The sequence below is a fragment of the Pseudonaja textilis genome, chromosome 4 (genome assembly GCF_049901715.1).
Source record: "Pseudonaja textilis isolate UNSWEBS1 chromosome 4, rPseTex1.2, whole genome shotgun sequence".
Lineage (NCBI taxonomy): Eukaryota > Metazoa > Chordata > Lepidosauria > Squamata > Elapidae > Pseudonaja > Pseudonaja textilis.
In genome coordinates this window covers 9,698,411-9,714,022 of record NC_141993.1, presented here as the reverse complement: position 1 = coordinate 9,714,022, position 15,612 = coordinate 9,698,411, and the positions used below count along the sequence as shown (strand labels likewise).

Here is a 15,612-nt window from a genome sequence, read left to right as displayed (position 1 = left end):
CTACCTCCCAAGTCCCAGCTGATTGGCTAGGTCTCTTTGGTTGCCCTGCACGGGAGAACAGAGCTGGAGAGCAGGTTAATGGGGTAGGAAGGGAATGGGGATTTCACAGTATCCTTCCCCTGCCATGCCCACTAAGTCATACCCACAGAACCGGTAGTAAAAAAAAAATTGAATTCCACCACTGGTTTGGGGGCTGGTTTGAGGAGGCGGAGGCCTGGAGAAGCAACCACCAAGAAGGAACCGGGGACTGAAAACATTTGAGCAACACTGCAGAATAATCGTAAACTAGTAATCTGAAAGCCATATATGACAGGGGTCCCCAACCAACAGTCCCCGGACCGGTACCGGTCCGTGGATCATTTACTGGGCCGCAAAGCTTGGGCGCCGCCATCTTGTTTCGACGGCACTTCCAGGTTTTTAGTTGCTTTTGGGTTTTCGGTTGGAAAGCGGCGTTTGGGTGCTCGCGCCTTAGTTTCGTCAAAGGGGAGGGGCGGCTTCGAACGAAGAGCCATCACAATGGCGGTGGAGTCTCGCGTTACTCAGGTACCGGTCCGTGGAAGAATAAATAATCGTGAAACTGGTCCCTGGTTCAAAAAAGGTTGGGGGCCATTGATATATGACATTGATCTTAAACTTGTAGAATTGAGTGGTGGGAGACTTTAGAGTGACAAAAGGTAAGAACTGTGCCCTTATTAGTCCTCAATTTACAACTTAATATTCAACTTGTTTTAGTGACTGTTTGAAGTTGCAGCGGAACTCAAAAAAGTGACTTACAACTACCCGTCATACTTATGACCGTCATAGTATCCTCACAGCTGCAATGTCATCAAAATTTGTGGGCTTGGAAACCAGCGTGCATCCACGTGTCCTTGAGAGAGACTCTTAACAAACACATGATTGACTTACCTGCTTAACAACCAGGGCCAAAAATGTTGTTAAATTGGACTTGGCTCACTTAAGAACTGCCTTGTTGAGCAACTGAAATTCTGGTTGTAGTCGTACCTCAAGGACTACCTGTATATATGAAAAAGTTTGTCTTCTTTTAATTTCTTCCCCCTTCCCATTTTATTAAGTGAGGAGAAAATGAGTTAGAACTTTGCATTATATAAATTTAATTGCATTGGAAAGTCTCTATTTAAAGTAAAATAGTTCTGATCATTTTCATGGGAGCCAATGATCTATAGCTACGATGGCAAACCTATGGCAATCGTGCTGGAAGTGGTACGCAGAACCATTTCTGCTGGCACGTGAGAGGTCGCCTGGAAGAGCCCCACGGCACATGCATGCACATGCATGTGCGCCCCCATCAGCCAGCTGATTGTTGGGAGACACATGCGCATGCACAGAGGCGTGCGGTGGGGAGGGTTGCGTGCATGCACAGAGATGCATGCCTTGGACACAGGGTCATGCGCTCGTGCATAGAGGTGTGCAGTGCATGCACAGGGGGTTGTGCACACATGTGCGGGGGCAGGGAGGTCGTGCGTGCATTGCATCCTGGGTGCAGGCACACAAGCGAGTGCATGCACACACTTTCAGCACTAACCCTCACTGATCTATAGGTTGGGGCACAAAAACTAATGTGGCTATGGAATAATAGAAAATACTTGTAGGTGCGGTTCTAGATTTTGGAGAGGTTTGCTCTCCAAGCTTGTTTCAATTTAGTTTCTGAACGTTTTATTCCAACACTAGGTAACATCATCAGCAGGGGTTTCTTGTCCTATTCCTCTTTAGCTTGTAACTGTGTGCCCATGTGGTCAATTGGTGGTGTGATTGGTTGTTCGTTTATTGGAGATACATTTCAATTCTGAGCAGCCGATTATATTAAAGTAACCAAAATAACTTTTACAATCCCTGAGGCATGCCACAACTTTTGAGCACCTCTAATGTTTGGAAATTAAAAGTTGAAAAATTTGACACACCCTCGACCAGGCGTGAAGCTGTCAAACTCCCGGGCTCTGGACAGAATGCGTCACGCACTGGCCACGCCCACGCCTGGTTTAGAAAAGGGGGGAAAAGTCCCGATATGTTGTGTGACACTGATGTGATGACGTGAGTTTGACAACCCTGCCCTAGACAATAATCTTCCCTTTTTTTTGATGTTCAAAATACAGTAGAGCCCTTGGGTTGCAATCGTAATCCATTCCAGGATTTCAGCCGCAACCCGATTTGGTTGTGACCGGAAGCACGACCATCTGCACATACGCAAACAAACAAAAAACACACCAAAAAATGGCGCCAAAGGGGAAATCGGCACAGAAAGGGAATCTTTCCACGCCGATTTTGTTCACCGCCCATTTTTTGAATCGATTTGGTTGCGAACAGGAGCATTTGCGACCCGAGGTTCTGATGTATTTTGAGCTACAAGTTCAGAAGTTCAAAATGCATTCTGTAATTAAGTGACTAGCTGGAAACCTATACCAAATGAACAAAGGTGGAACCCTTTAGAAATAAGGGCTGTTCATGTGAGTTGGTCATGTGATCTTTCCCAGCTGAAGAGACAACAAACCAAGGATTGCCGGGCGCAAGCACGTGCCCCTTGCACGTGGCGGCCATAGTTTCCTCTTGCATCAGGCCCTTGCTGCTGCTTCTTACGTCTCCTTTCGCAGAAGAGCTTGCTGTGTCACACCCCAGTGCACCATTGTGCGTGTGTGTGTGTGTGTGTGTGTGTGAGCACGTGAGGCCCATCATTAATTTGCACATTTGGCAATTATAATTAGGCATCCAAAAATGGATCATTGGCTTTTATCCGGCACACTTAAAAGAAAAGGGACAGATGGTACAAATGGCAGCAAGGCATCAGCATACGAAACAAAAGTTAGTAAGCTAACAGTACCAGGGGGAGGGGGGAGAGGGCGGGGGGGGGAGATGCAAGGAACACTTCAGAACTGGGATTTATTTTCACTGGACAAGCAGCAGACAAAATAGAAAAGCTTAAAGCTAGCCAAATTTTACCATCCCTTTGACGGTAAACCTGAGGTACGCAAGCTTAAATAACGTAAAACCTGCAAGAAGACAATGAAACGGACATTGTTTAATGCTAAGGCAGTGGAGCCCTATAAAGGAAATACATCAAAGACGCAAAAACTGGCCAATATTTTGCTGAGCTGCACCGTCTTGTCTTTTCAGGTTGCACAATGAGTTGAATTTGTTGGTTTTTTGCTTGATTCAGAGTTTGAACATGGATTTTTTTGGGAGGGGGTGGTGGCAGCCTCCTGAATCAATTCATAGATACATTTAATAATTGGGGTGGTCTCCCAATCTCTTATTTTCGGAAATGAACAAAAACCCTTGATCGAGAAATTAAAGGCAAGGACCAAATAACCTGAATAGTCTAATTATGACTTAATTAGAAATTCATCAGACATTCTTGGTAAACATCCAACCTGAGAGGACCTTCAGAGTTGGAAGAAAAAAAAAACTTAAGGCAATCATCTCCCTGTGTCTGACATAACATTCAATTGGGTAAGGAACCCCTGATTCCTTATTCTTATTTTTCTAAGAATTAAGATGAGAGAATTAGGCAGATTTATGCTATTTTCATATTAGTAGCTAAGAAGAAAGGGTTTTTTTTTCCCCCTTGATAACTGACTGTTCTTTAGTCAGAAACAGCTTTGTAACTTATGGGGTGTTTTAAGTCCCATAGAGCAAAGGTCGCCAACCTTTTGGACCTCAGGGACCACCAAACTCATAATTTGAAATCCCACGGACCACTAATATGAAGTTTGACTGATGGTGGCTTGCTGACGTTAGTAGGAAAGTCGGTCCCATATTCCAGAGCTGTAGTAGTCACAAGACTGGACCTTTGGTCATCCTGGAGCAACTCCTCCAGTCAATGGCAGGCCGGTGCACCCGGGTGGAGGAGCAGCTGCTCTGGGATGACCAAAGGGCCAATCCTGTGACTACTGCAGCTCTGGAATATGGGACCGACTTTCCCACCAACGTCAGCAAGTCACCCCGGGGTAGATTTCCCTTCCCCGCTGTTGGTCTTACCTTCCACTTCCAGCTCACATGGCTCTACTCAAGGTAAGGTTTGCACTCCGCCGAAGGGTGGGGGCCAACAGGTGTGCGGGCCCTGTGGGCAGTGCAGCCTTGTGTTCCTGCACAGCCTGGATTAGTTGCTTGGGGGGTGACATTTCTCTGCAGGCACCAAAATTTTCTCGCGGACTACCAGTGGTCCCCGGCCCACTGGTTGGCGACCACTACCGAAGAGCTTATACTCTCAAGTGACTTTGATAATAAAGGAGAATATTCGTAGCTCAAGGTTGGCATGAGGGGCCCTTTATTTCCTATAGGAAGTAAAAAGCATGTTTGCCTACCCATATTTGACCATATTGCTGCTCTATTGCTGTTTTGATTTTAATGTTGCTAACTGACGACTGAGCCGAAATCTTTCCTGTAAATCACACCCATTTTTTTTTAAAAAAAAGGTCTCTTAAACTAGTTCAATCTTTGCTGACTTATTTGTGCACTAGCCCCGTTTTATTTATTTATTAAGACTTAGTATCTTCCTCTGAACAGTGTAACAATATAAAACCGTATTATTCTAATGCAACACTTTTGCTAATACCATTGTGTTAGCAAAAGTGTTGCATTAGAATAATACGGTTTTATATTGTTACACTGTCATACGGTTTTATATTGTTACACTAATCGGTAATTTGTTCCGGAAGGCACAACGGATACTAAAAACCGACAAGTACTGAGAACACCACATGGCCCGATATTTCGGCCAGAAGAAATAGCTAGTCACCAGGCAATTGGTGTCAATCAGTTCTTCCTTGCATGTCGACTACATGAGTGCTGGGGCAAATTTTTTGGCTTCAAAACGTGTCGAAGACAAAATTTGAGGAGTTTTGAAGCAGTCGGGTGCCAAGGTATGACTGTAAGAAATATTAAGAGAAATTTATATTAAGTGGCTTTATGAATACTGTTTATCTAATTGTGTCAATAATTTGCTTTTATTTATTTTTTTCAATATACTAGAAAGGAAAATAATAAGAATAGAATATATTGCAGTAATCAGTGCAAACTTCTATGATGTTAAGCTAGTTTAGTAAAGTGGAGTGACATAATCCCATGCTATTTTATTATTATTATTATTATTGCCGGTGAGTCCTAGCAGGGGATAGATTACAAAGCAATTGATTTTTTTTATTTATTTTGCACAAAGTCCTGGAATATGATCTCCAAGCTTCAGGTTCTTCGAGTCTTCATCCCCCGTAAACTATAACATTCAATCAAAAGAGCAATCACAGCTTAAATTCAGCAAACAGCCTGCTAAATTGAGATAGGTTTGGAGGAGGAAACGAATTCCTTTTCTTTTCCCTCAGCTGCCAAATTTACTGTAGCCAAACATCAGAAGGCTAAAATAAATCTTTGTTTGGATAGTGGCATTAAAAGTTTGGGAAACAGCACTGGCTGAAAAATGAACAGAGCAGCAAAAAGTCTCGAAAAATGAAATGTAGCTGCTACTTTTCTGGTTTGAGAAGTTGGCTTCTTCGGAGATCTGTGCCAGAGGCTGATCTATTCCAATCAGCCCAGGTGGCTTCTCTGCAGAGTTAGCTTCGTTCTTGGGAACGACTTCTTGCAGCATCCAAATAAGAAACGCATCCAACCGATCCAACTGAAGCAGGTAAGAAGCAGCTTCGCTTCACGGAGAGCATCAGCCGAGTACAAGGAAACATTTAAACAACACTGAAATCCTGAAGGGGAAAAGTCACAGAAAGATGGGAAGTCCTACAAAACCGAAGACGTAGTTGGAGGGAAAAAAAATCCCACAAAGGGGTAAAATAGATCCATCCTCATAGGAAAATAGAGCTTTCTAAAATGGTGAAGAGAGAAAGAGAAATGGAAGAAGGACTGGCTACCCAAAGAATGAGAGAAGTCTCCAAAAATTGTAGGAGCTCTCTTAATAGGACTAAAGCCAGAGAAGGGATGCTGCCGGTTTGCACCGGTTCAAGTGAACCGGTAGTTAAGATTCTGAGCAGTTCAGCCAATTGGCAAATCCCACCACTGGCTGCCCCCACCCATCCCCCGCTTATTTTTGGCTCGTTTTCAGGCTGGTTTTTGGCCCATTATTTGACCATTTTCAGGCTGGTTTTTGGACCCTAAACAGTTCGAAAAATGGCCTGAAAATAGCTCCAAAACAGCCTGAAAACGTCCAAAAACTGGCCAAAACACGGGCGAGGGCAGGGCCCAAGCAGTGTTGGGATTCACCCCAACTGGCTGAATCCTACCTCTGCTTTTGAGGTGAGTGGCCGGGAGGTGGGGCTGGGTGTGATGAGTGACATCACCCACCCAGTCACATGACCAACCGGCCACGCGTACCTGGCTAGATTTTAAGTTATTCCAATCCCACCACTGACTAAAGCTCAGAATGAGCTGAGAAGGAAAGGAGGGAGGGAGAGAGGGAAGGAAGGAAGGAAGGAGTAATTTAATTCAGGTCTCTATGGCAGGGTGGATCCATCCTGGACCTAGACTACTAAAGATACAAACCCTGCAGAACTTGTAAGGTTTTAAAAACAGAAAGAAACACATTCCCCCATCTTTGAAAAAGGAAAGAAGGAAGTCTCAAGAAACTACAGACCTGTTAGCTTGATTATTAGACTGGATTCAAGTAGACTTTTAAACCTGTTTGTGAGCACAGAGATAGGCACCTGACAACTTATAGAACTCTGAGAAATTGTACCAAGCTAACCTAGATCTTAGTAACCATGTTTAATATCCTTACCCCTAAGCCTGGCAAACTCTTGCCAGCTTGCAATGCCTTTATGAATTTCTGAATACTGCCGCAATCAAATTACATGTAGATGGACTTTCTTGCACCCTGTTTTAGTTACATTATCTCTCTTTATACAGATAGCTTTTGAGTCTTTTTTATGTTTTAAGTATGCCTGTGTATCTAAACTATATTTTGCACAGTTTCTGTTTCAGTTCCCTGCTTCAAGGATGTTTTTAAGGCACCTTGGAGTATCCTTTATCCTTATTTTCATCTAACAGCTTTCTCCATCCTTTAGCATCTGTTCTTTTTTTTTTTCTCCCCATGGAGCCATTAATCTATTTCCATTTCATATTGTATTTCTTCAAACAATGACTTTCTGGGAATACCATTATCTGCTATTACAGCTAAGTGACTTTCAAAAGCTTCTTATGATTCAGAAGAGAGAGGTGACCATTCAAAGGAAGGAAGGGAAAAAGCTATTAGGTGAGAGTGCCTGAGCTACTTCTGCCGAGGACGAGAGGATCCTTACCACTGAGGCCACCGACTCTGCTCTCTCTCTCTCTCTCTCTCTACCAGGTCCCTGGGCTGGTCCTGAGAGATACAGGAGAACTCCTGCAGAATAATTTTCTGGGAGATGGTTGCTCTTCTCAGTCACAGGTGAAGGGGCACAGAATAATTAGAAAATCCTTACCTAGTTCATAGTGCAGGTAGTCCTACACTTACAAACAGATGCTGCTGGTTTGGACCGGTTCAAGGGAACCTGTAGCTCCGATGATCAGCTGGCCCCTCCCACCTGGCCTCATCTTATCCTGCCCTTTATTTCCTGCCTTGTAGCTCATCTCAATCGTGCGGCACAGTTGATTCCACCCCCCCCACCCACCCCCACTGTCCTACTTACCATTGCTGACTTGGAAGATAAGCAGCTGAGCTGCTAAATGCCCCATTTTCTTTCTTTAAAGAAAATTTATTGATTTTTACATTTTTAAAAAAGAAAAATTAATCATAACATCAACAGTACTGTAACGTTCATATTATACATATCTCTCTTGTGTATTTTACATTTATATACATTGTTATGCGATTGTATACATTTATCTGTCGTCTACTTATTTTACCTTTCTTTTTTGTTTTCTATTTGTCTATTTTCCAGCCAATTCTACCATATCTCCCAAATTTTGTAATATTCTGACTCTTCTTTGTCTTTTAGTTCTAGGGTCAACTCGTCCATTTTGGCACAGTCCAAGATTTTTTGAATTATCAATTCATCGGGTGTGTGTGTGTGTGTGTGTTACTCTGTTTCCAACATTGTGCATAAGATATTCTAGCCGCTGTTAATACGTGCATTACCATATACTTAATCTTTTTATCATGTTTCTTTTTGAATATCCCCAGCATGGTTCAAATTCTGTTTGTTCTTTGACAATTTCTTGTAACCGTTGCCTTATTTTGGTCCAGTATTTTTGAGCTTCTGGACAAGACCACCACATATGATAGAAAGCAGGGGTGGGATTCAACCGGTGTTACTACCGGTTTGGTGACTACGTTTTGCCACAACCCAAAACTCTTGGGCTCTAACTATTTCAACATTTTTGATTGGTGATTAAGATCAGGGGTCGCCAACCTTTTGGACCTCAGGGACCACCAAACTCATAATTTTAAATCCCACAGACCATTAATATGAATTTTGATTGACGGTGGCTTGCTGACATTGGTGGGAAAGTCGGTCCCATATTCCAGAGCTGCAGTAGTCACAGGACTGGCCCTATGGTCATCCCGGAGCAGCTGCTCCTCCACCTAGGTGCACCAGCCTGCCATTGACTGGAGGAGCTGCTCTGGGATGACCAAAGGGCCAATCCTGTGACTACTGCAGCTCTGGAATATGGGACCGACTTTCCCACCAACGTCAGCAAGCCACTTCGAGGCAGATTTCCTTCCCCTGCCAATCCAGTTTCAGCTTGCATGGCTCTACTCAAGGTAAGGTTTGCGCTTGGCTGAAGGGTGGGAGCCAGTGAGTGGGCAGGCCATGTTGGCGGCACAGCCTTGTGTTCCCATGCAGCCTGGATTAATTGCTTTGGGGGGGACATTTCTCTGCGGGCCACCAAAATTTTCTCGCGGACCACAGTGGTCCCCAGCCCACCGGTTGGCGACCACTGATTCAGTTGAAGAGTTCTATTTGACCATCACTTTCCATGAAGCAGAAAGGCCTAACTAGCGAGTTTCAAAACTAGAGATTTTGGAGAAGGAGGTCGCGTTATGAGCTGACCATTATTATCTAGTTCTAACAGGATGAATCTGCAGCTATAAAGTCTGCACAAGACCCTTGTACTATTATCACAGACCCTCCTCTTATTTTCCCAAATTCAGAAGGGGAAAGCTGCCGGACCTTCCTACAAGCCAGCCAGTTTTACAGGAGTTAATATATCAGACATGATATTCTCCCGATTAAAATCGGAATTCCGATTTTGGGGGGAATCGCCCCCCCCCACTTTTCCGCCCTTCTCCTCCTCCTTCCCCTCCCCTAGGAGGCCCCCTGAGTCAGGAGTTGCTACCACTGGTGCAGCTCCGCGCGGCTCCAGTCCCGCGTTGCCTCAAGAACGGAAAGGCAAAAAGGAAGAGCCGCGGCGGCACTTTGCAACGGCAGCAGCGGCACCGGAGCAGACCAGCCGTCTCTCTGTCTGATGGCCTCGGCTGAATCTCTGCCTCCCAGCGTGCTTGGTTCTCCGCCTGCAGGCTTCCCTGGCCCCTTGCCAAGCGGGTCTTCCGCCCCAGCCCGGCAGGGCCCTCGCTGCCTTCTCCTCGCCCAGCTGGCCGGGCTCCTTGGGCAACCCGGCTGCCTCGTGCCGAAAAGCGTGCTGCCAGGTGGAGGTCACGCGGCACAGGGCAACACGCCACCGCCTGGCCCTGGCGAGAGAAAGCAGCGGGTGCTCCCCGGGCGGCGGCCTCAGCCCCGCCACCAGGGAAGCGGCTGCCCAGCTCCGGAGCTGATCCACACCTGACCGGCTGGAAAGGAAGGGTGTGTAGCATTGGTGTTGTGTGTGCGATTTCTTGGCGCGCGGCGCGGGGCCTCTTTTGACCGGCCCCAATTTTTTTTTCAGAGGGGAATATCATGCCTGTATATGAGGAACATAAAATCGGTCAGGTTGGGCATGGCTTCCTTCTGCTTGAATAGATGTTGAGCTAGCTCTGACTTCATTCTAGAATGTCTGGTTAGCACAAATTCCCATCAGCTTTAGATTTAGGACTATGGAAGCTGACATGGGTGTTAGCAGAGCCTCCATGATGGGTTGCTGTTCTGCATCATCTCAGCCCCTCTTGGGGGCCATCCAAGGAACTTAATCTTTTTTCTTTCTTTTTTCCTGTTGCGAACTAAATATCTGGCAGCCCTACAACAACTCCAAGGGATATTTATTTCCTTCTAAGAAATTTCATCGTCTTTGCGGCTGGGGGTATATACTTTAAAAAGGGAGGGTGTGTGTGGATACTTGTCGACATTTTCCTCCATTCTGAATTGCTCATCTACAGTATGAATGAAAGTTTATTTCCTTTATTTATGGTGCTGAAGAGTAGTACACTTTTTTCCCACTTTTTCTTTTTGCAGATAGCAAGATTCAATTTTAAAAAAACTTCTTTTCCTACTGGCTTGCTTGTACAAAAAGATGCATTTCAAAAAGTGTAACCCAAAAGGTGTAATGGGTTTGGGGGGGGGTTGGTTCTTCCAACAGATGGAAAAATAATTAGATTAGATCCAGAGATCTCCCATTAGAATTCTCCCGCTTGCTGAAGAGGGTGGGAAAGTGATTCTCTCTTAAAAAAAAACGCACTCCCGGTTCCTCCTCCTGTTTGCATTTCTTAAAAGTCTGTTTTGAAGAGATAGGGGGAGGGGAGAGGGGAGAGCACTCAGAACAGCAGGTGTCCTTGAGGGTTCAGAGATTGGTGTGCGTGTGTGCATACATTGGACTCCCACTCCCAGCCACTGAGGAGGGTCCGTAGAATTGCAGCCATCTCTACCAATGCAAGAGTCCTCCTTGGTTCCAGGCGATTGTCAACATTCCAAAATAAGCTTTTGATCAGGATTTACCTAGCATGGAAACCAAAGCAAAATAAAATCATATTCCGGAGGAATGTGAAAAGTATGCTCAATTGCAGAAAACGCTTAATGTTCTATCCCAGAGGTTTCCAAACTTGGCACCTTTAAGACTTGTGGACTTCAACTCCCACAACTTGAGAGATACAGGAGAACTCCTGGGGTTATGCTGGCTGAGAAATTCTGGGAGTTGAAGTCCACAAGTCTTAAAGTTGCCAAGTTTGGGGACCTCTGTTTTATCCCGTTGAATCTGAGAGGGTGTTCTGACCCACGCCCCTTTCCAACAAATCAAACACAATCCAAAAGGAACAGAAACCATGTAATGCTTTTCCAAAATAATTAACTGTGATAAGCACAAGTCTTGCCAAACTGCAAGACTTGTCAAAAGATAACACACAAGAAATAATTTGCAAAATAAGAATCTTCAAATACAAACTCAGGATACTGGAATGTCCATGAGGCTGGAGTTTCAAAATGTCTTTGCTTCCTACAAAGAACGTTCATTTCACAACTGGCTTTTATCTTCTTGAAGGAAGGGGCCATTACTTTGTAGCCTTAGTCCTGAGTTGCCCATGCTGTTGTAATTGCTCTGCACAATCCTGCGCGCATGTGCACTTAGCACAGGCTCCTCGGGAACCTCCTCATCACTGCTGCCAGCCCACACAATCTCTGAAGGCAGCAGTCCACTCCCTAATGGTCCTGGCCCCTCATCTGAGTCCTTGCTCTCCTCAGCCGTCTGCACCTGCTGCTAGCTAACCGCAACTGAGGGGGAGAAGGAAATCCAGACCAATTTTTTTATTCTACCATGCAATAAATGTTGATGGTCAAGTGACGTGATGGGTTTAGTGCTATGCACCATATCCCTTACAGAAAAATACCAGAGTGCAGCCCTTTCTTGACCCGTAGGAGTTACCAGTGAAGTACGAAGTTGATGGTTTACGAGCTTTAAAAAAGAGGAAAGAAACCAAGAAGCTCCTTGCTTCTGCCTTCCTATAGAAGGAAATAAATGAGGAATTGGTGCCCTGCAGCTGATTCCAAACACAGAACAGGTAGAAAACCAAATCCAGGATTTTTAGTTTATTTGACTATTGGGCTTCATTTCCTGTTAGCTTATTGAATACTTTTCTTTAAATGTTAAAACATTTGAAAGCTTCCTTTTCTTCCACCTTTTTAGTAAAGGTAAAGATTCCCCTCGCACGTATGTGCTAGTTGTTTCTGGCTTTAAGGGGCAGCGCTTATCTCTGTTACAAAGCTGAAGAGCTAGCACTGTCTGAAGATGTCTCTGAGGTCATGTGGCCAGCATGACTAAACTCCGAAAGCACACGGAACGCTGTTAGCTTCTCACCAAAGTGGTCCCTATTTTTCCACTTGCATTTTGACATGCTTTCGCACTGCTAGGTTTGGCAGAAGCTGGGACAAGGAACGGGAGCTCACTCCGTTACGCAGCACTGGGGATTCAAACCCCCGAACTGCCGACCTTTCTGATCGACAAGCTCAGTGTCTTAGCCACTGAGCCACCACGTCCCACCCTTTTACCTTCCTGGTAAATAAATTCTACCCCTCTTATGCATTCCAATTGTCACACATTTCCCCCTATAATACAATAAAGAGCCTTATGAACTAGGACAATATCACATTGTCCCTCCATCCCCGGAATTTAATTTATTCAGTTCTAGACTTTCTCCCTCTTTTGTTCTTGGGCTCTCTTAGCAGTTCTCTCTAACTTGAGAATGGCTATTCCAATCCCTTACAGAAAATTGTTTTATTTTTTTATGTACATTTTTGTTAAGAATTTTAATAATGGTAGTAAAATGTAATACAAACTAAAGAAAGAAAAGAGAATGGAAAGGAGTAAAAAGTACAAGGAAAAGGATAAAAGAAGATAAAAACAAGTATATAAAGAAGTTACTTCCAACTGTTATATAAACAAGTATAAACAAGTTTTCACCCTCTCAGTTACAAACATTTATTTCTTCATTCCATATCCCATCTGTTATTTATTGTACAAACAAATCTATAAAACATTGCCTTTTCAGTCCTCCTATCATCAGAAAGTCTAAAAAGTATAGCATATCTTATCTTAAGCTTAAACAAAATAACTTTTTAACTTTGATCAAATAAACCAGATTTACATCCTTTCCTTTTGACAGTCTTAATTTTCACTTCATTCAAATATTGTTGTAAACCTTCAACAAGGATTTACAAGCCTCTTTTTGAGATCCAGTAGGAAAAAAAATATCTACGTCATTCGCTTGGTTTGTCATTTGTATTTCCTTGTTAATTTTAAAATCTTAGCCAGTTCATTTTTTAGACCCATGAAACATCCTTTTCTAAGTCATTCCCTTGGCTTGTCAGCTGTAAATCCACTTTCAATACCATCTCTAGCTTGTCAGATAAAAATTGTTCTATACCTGACATTTCTTCAATAACATCTTTCGGATGTAGTTTATCCTTAGGAGCATCTATGAATTGAAGCATTGTTGTTGACATTGCTGATAGTGTGGCTATAATTTTATGATTTCATTTTTCAAAAGTCTCCTGTATTTTATGGTCATACGGTTTTGCTCTATTTTACAGGCCTGTATATATTGTCTGTACCTAAAATCTTTAGTCTCCTCTAGTGCCCAGTTTTTAAAATCATCAGTTTTAGAAATGACAAACTGATTGGCTCTTCAGAATTACTCTCTGGATGAAAAGAGGACTTGGAATCACCCATAATTGACTTCAGAATGTACCATTGTACATAAATGGTGAGGAGGTGGAGAGGATTGGTAGTTTTAAATTTCTGGGCACTTATATCTCAGAGGACCTCTCATGGACTATAAATGCTAACATGCTTGTAAAGAAGACACAGAAGAGGCCGTACTTCCTGAGAATGCTGAGGAAGATCAATCTATCTGAGCATCTACTTCTGTCCTACTACCGCAGCACCATTGAGAGTGTCCTGACATACGGCACCCTTGCATGGGATGGGAGCAGCTCTGTAGCAGGCAAAACTCTACAGAGAATCATTAAAACTGCCCAGACTATCATTGGGCTCCAGCTACCAGCCCTGGATGACATCTTCACATCTCACTGTTTGAGGAAGTCGCTCAACAAGACTCTTCCCATCCTGCTTACAATCTTTATGAACTGTTGCCTTCTGGCAGAAGATACAGAACAATTAAAATTTGGACCACACATTTTCTCCAATAGTTTTTATCCCAGAGCTATAATTGCAATTAACAATGAACTTAAGGACCACCATCAGTGAGCTGTTGGACAGTATTGCTTGGTCTGTTGTGTGGATGCTTGTGTATTTTTAGGAGGCGGGGAATTTTGGTGGGTGGGTGGGGGTGTTTGGAGATTGTCATGTGTGTGTGCACGTTGAGTCTGGTCTCTGGGTGTTATGTGAATTTCGTTGTGTGTATACTGTGTATATACGTACAATGACAGTAAGGAATTCAATTCAATTCAATAAGTGCTCCAGTCATTGTTTCATGCAAGGAGACCACAGTGGTCTCTGAAAAGTTTAGAGTTCTGGAAAATGAGCTCTGCTATCTCTCCGTAAACCAGAGTCCTTGCCTTTATGGGTCCATATACTTCGTTTCTTAATCCCTTTTGGAAATTACTTCTTAACTGTTTTGCAAATATTAGGAATCTTCAGAATAGCAGCTTTTACTACACAGGGTATACATAGCTGGCTGAGGAATTCTGGGAGTTGAAGTCCACAAGTGTTAAAGTTGCCAAGTTTGGAGACCTCTGTACTAAGGGAACTAGAGACTATGATCACAAAAACAGTTTTGGTCCTCTCTGTGAACTCTTGAAGAAGAGCTGAGATCTCAGGAGAGCAGCGAGTAGCAACAGTCACATCTTCAGAAGGAAGAGAAACCTTCTCATCTGATCATCTTATTTCCTTCAAATAGATTATCAAGCAGCATATGTGTGAATACTTTGGGTAGGCACGCTACAATCAACAGCAGCCAGCACGAGCTCATTGCAAATAAATCATGCCAGATTACAGTAATTAATGAAATACACCAACGCGCAAAAATGATTACATTAACCATGCTATTAAAACATAAGGAGGAAGGAGATTTCTATATAATATGGAATATATGGTACAAATCATTGAGTAAAAAGGAAGTAAAGATGTTTAGTGAAAATGACTAAAGAAAAATAGGAAAAAGGACGAATGTGGATATAGATGCGTATATATGCAAAGTCATATAAATATTGTAATGTAATAAAAATGTTTATAAGTAAGGTTTTAGTAAACAAGCTGTAGATATATTTGTAGTAAATGAATTTAATTGACACTATTGGATAGGTACACTGTTACGACAACACTGCAAAATGTGAGAATATGTTTTTCTTCTTTAAAAAATTTTTGGGAAATTTTGAATAAACAAATATTTTTAAAAAATCATGCCGGACTAAATTTTATTCCTTAGCCGATGATGTTATCAGCTTAGTCAATCAGGGAAATGTCATAGACATCGTACGGCCACACCAAAACCAAGAGAAGGAAGAGAGAAACAGATATACAAAGCCAGGAAACTCAATCTAGGATACCGGTAGGGGTCCACTTAGGTGGCCAACCTTTCAATTTCAGCCCAGCCAGATATCCGAGGCAAATTGAAATATCTAAATATAGATGAGCTATGATGCTAGCATAATTTAATATTTTACCTTCCACTGTTCTGGAACATGAGTATAACTCCTAATAACAAATGAACCTGCCTATGTGGAATGGGTCATGTAAAGACCGATGTTCACTTTTCCCCTTTCACAGAGATATTTCTGCGTGCCGCTTAACAGCGGTGTT

At 43.2% G+C, this 15,612-nt stretch overlaps 1 protein-coding gene across 4 annotated transcripts in view; it reads left to right on the top strand.

Moving 5' to 3' along the window:
* ADK (adenosine kinase) overlaps positions 1-15,612 on the top strand; it is a 239,474-nt gene that overhangs the window by 81,884 nt on the left and 141,978 nt on the right. The window lies entirely within an intron of this gene.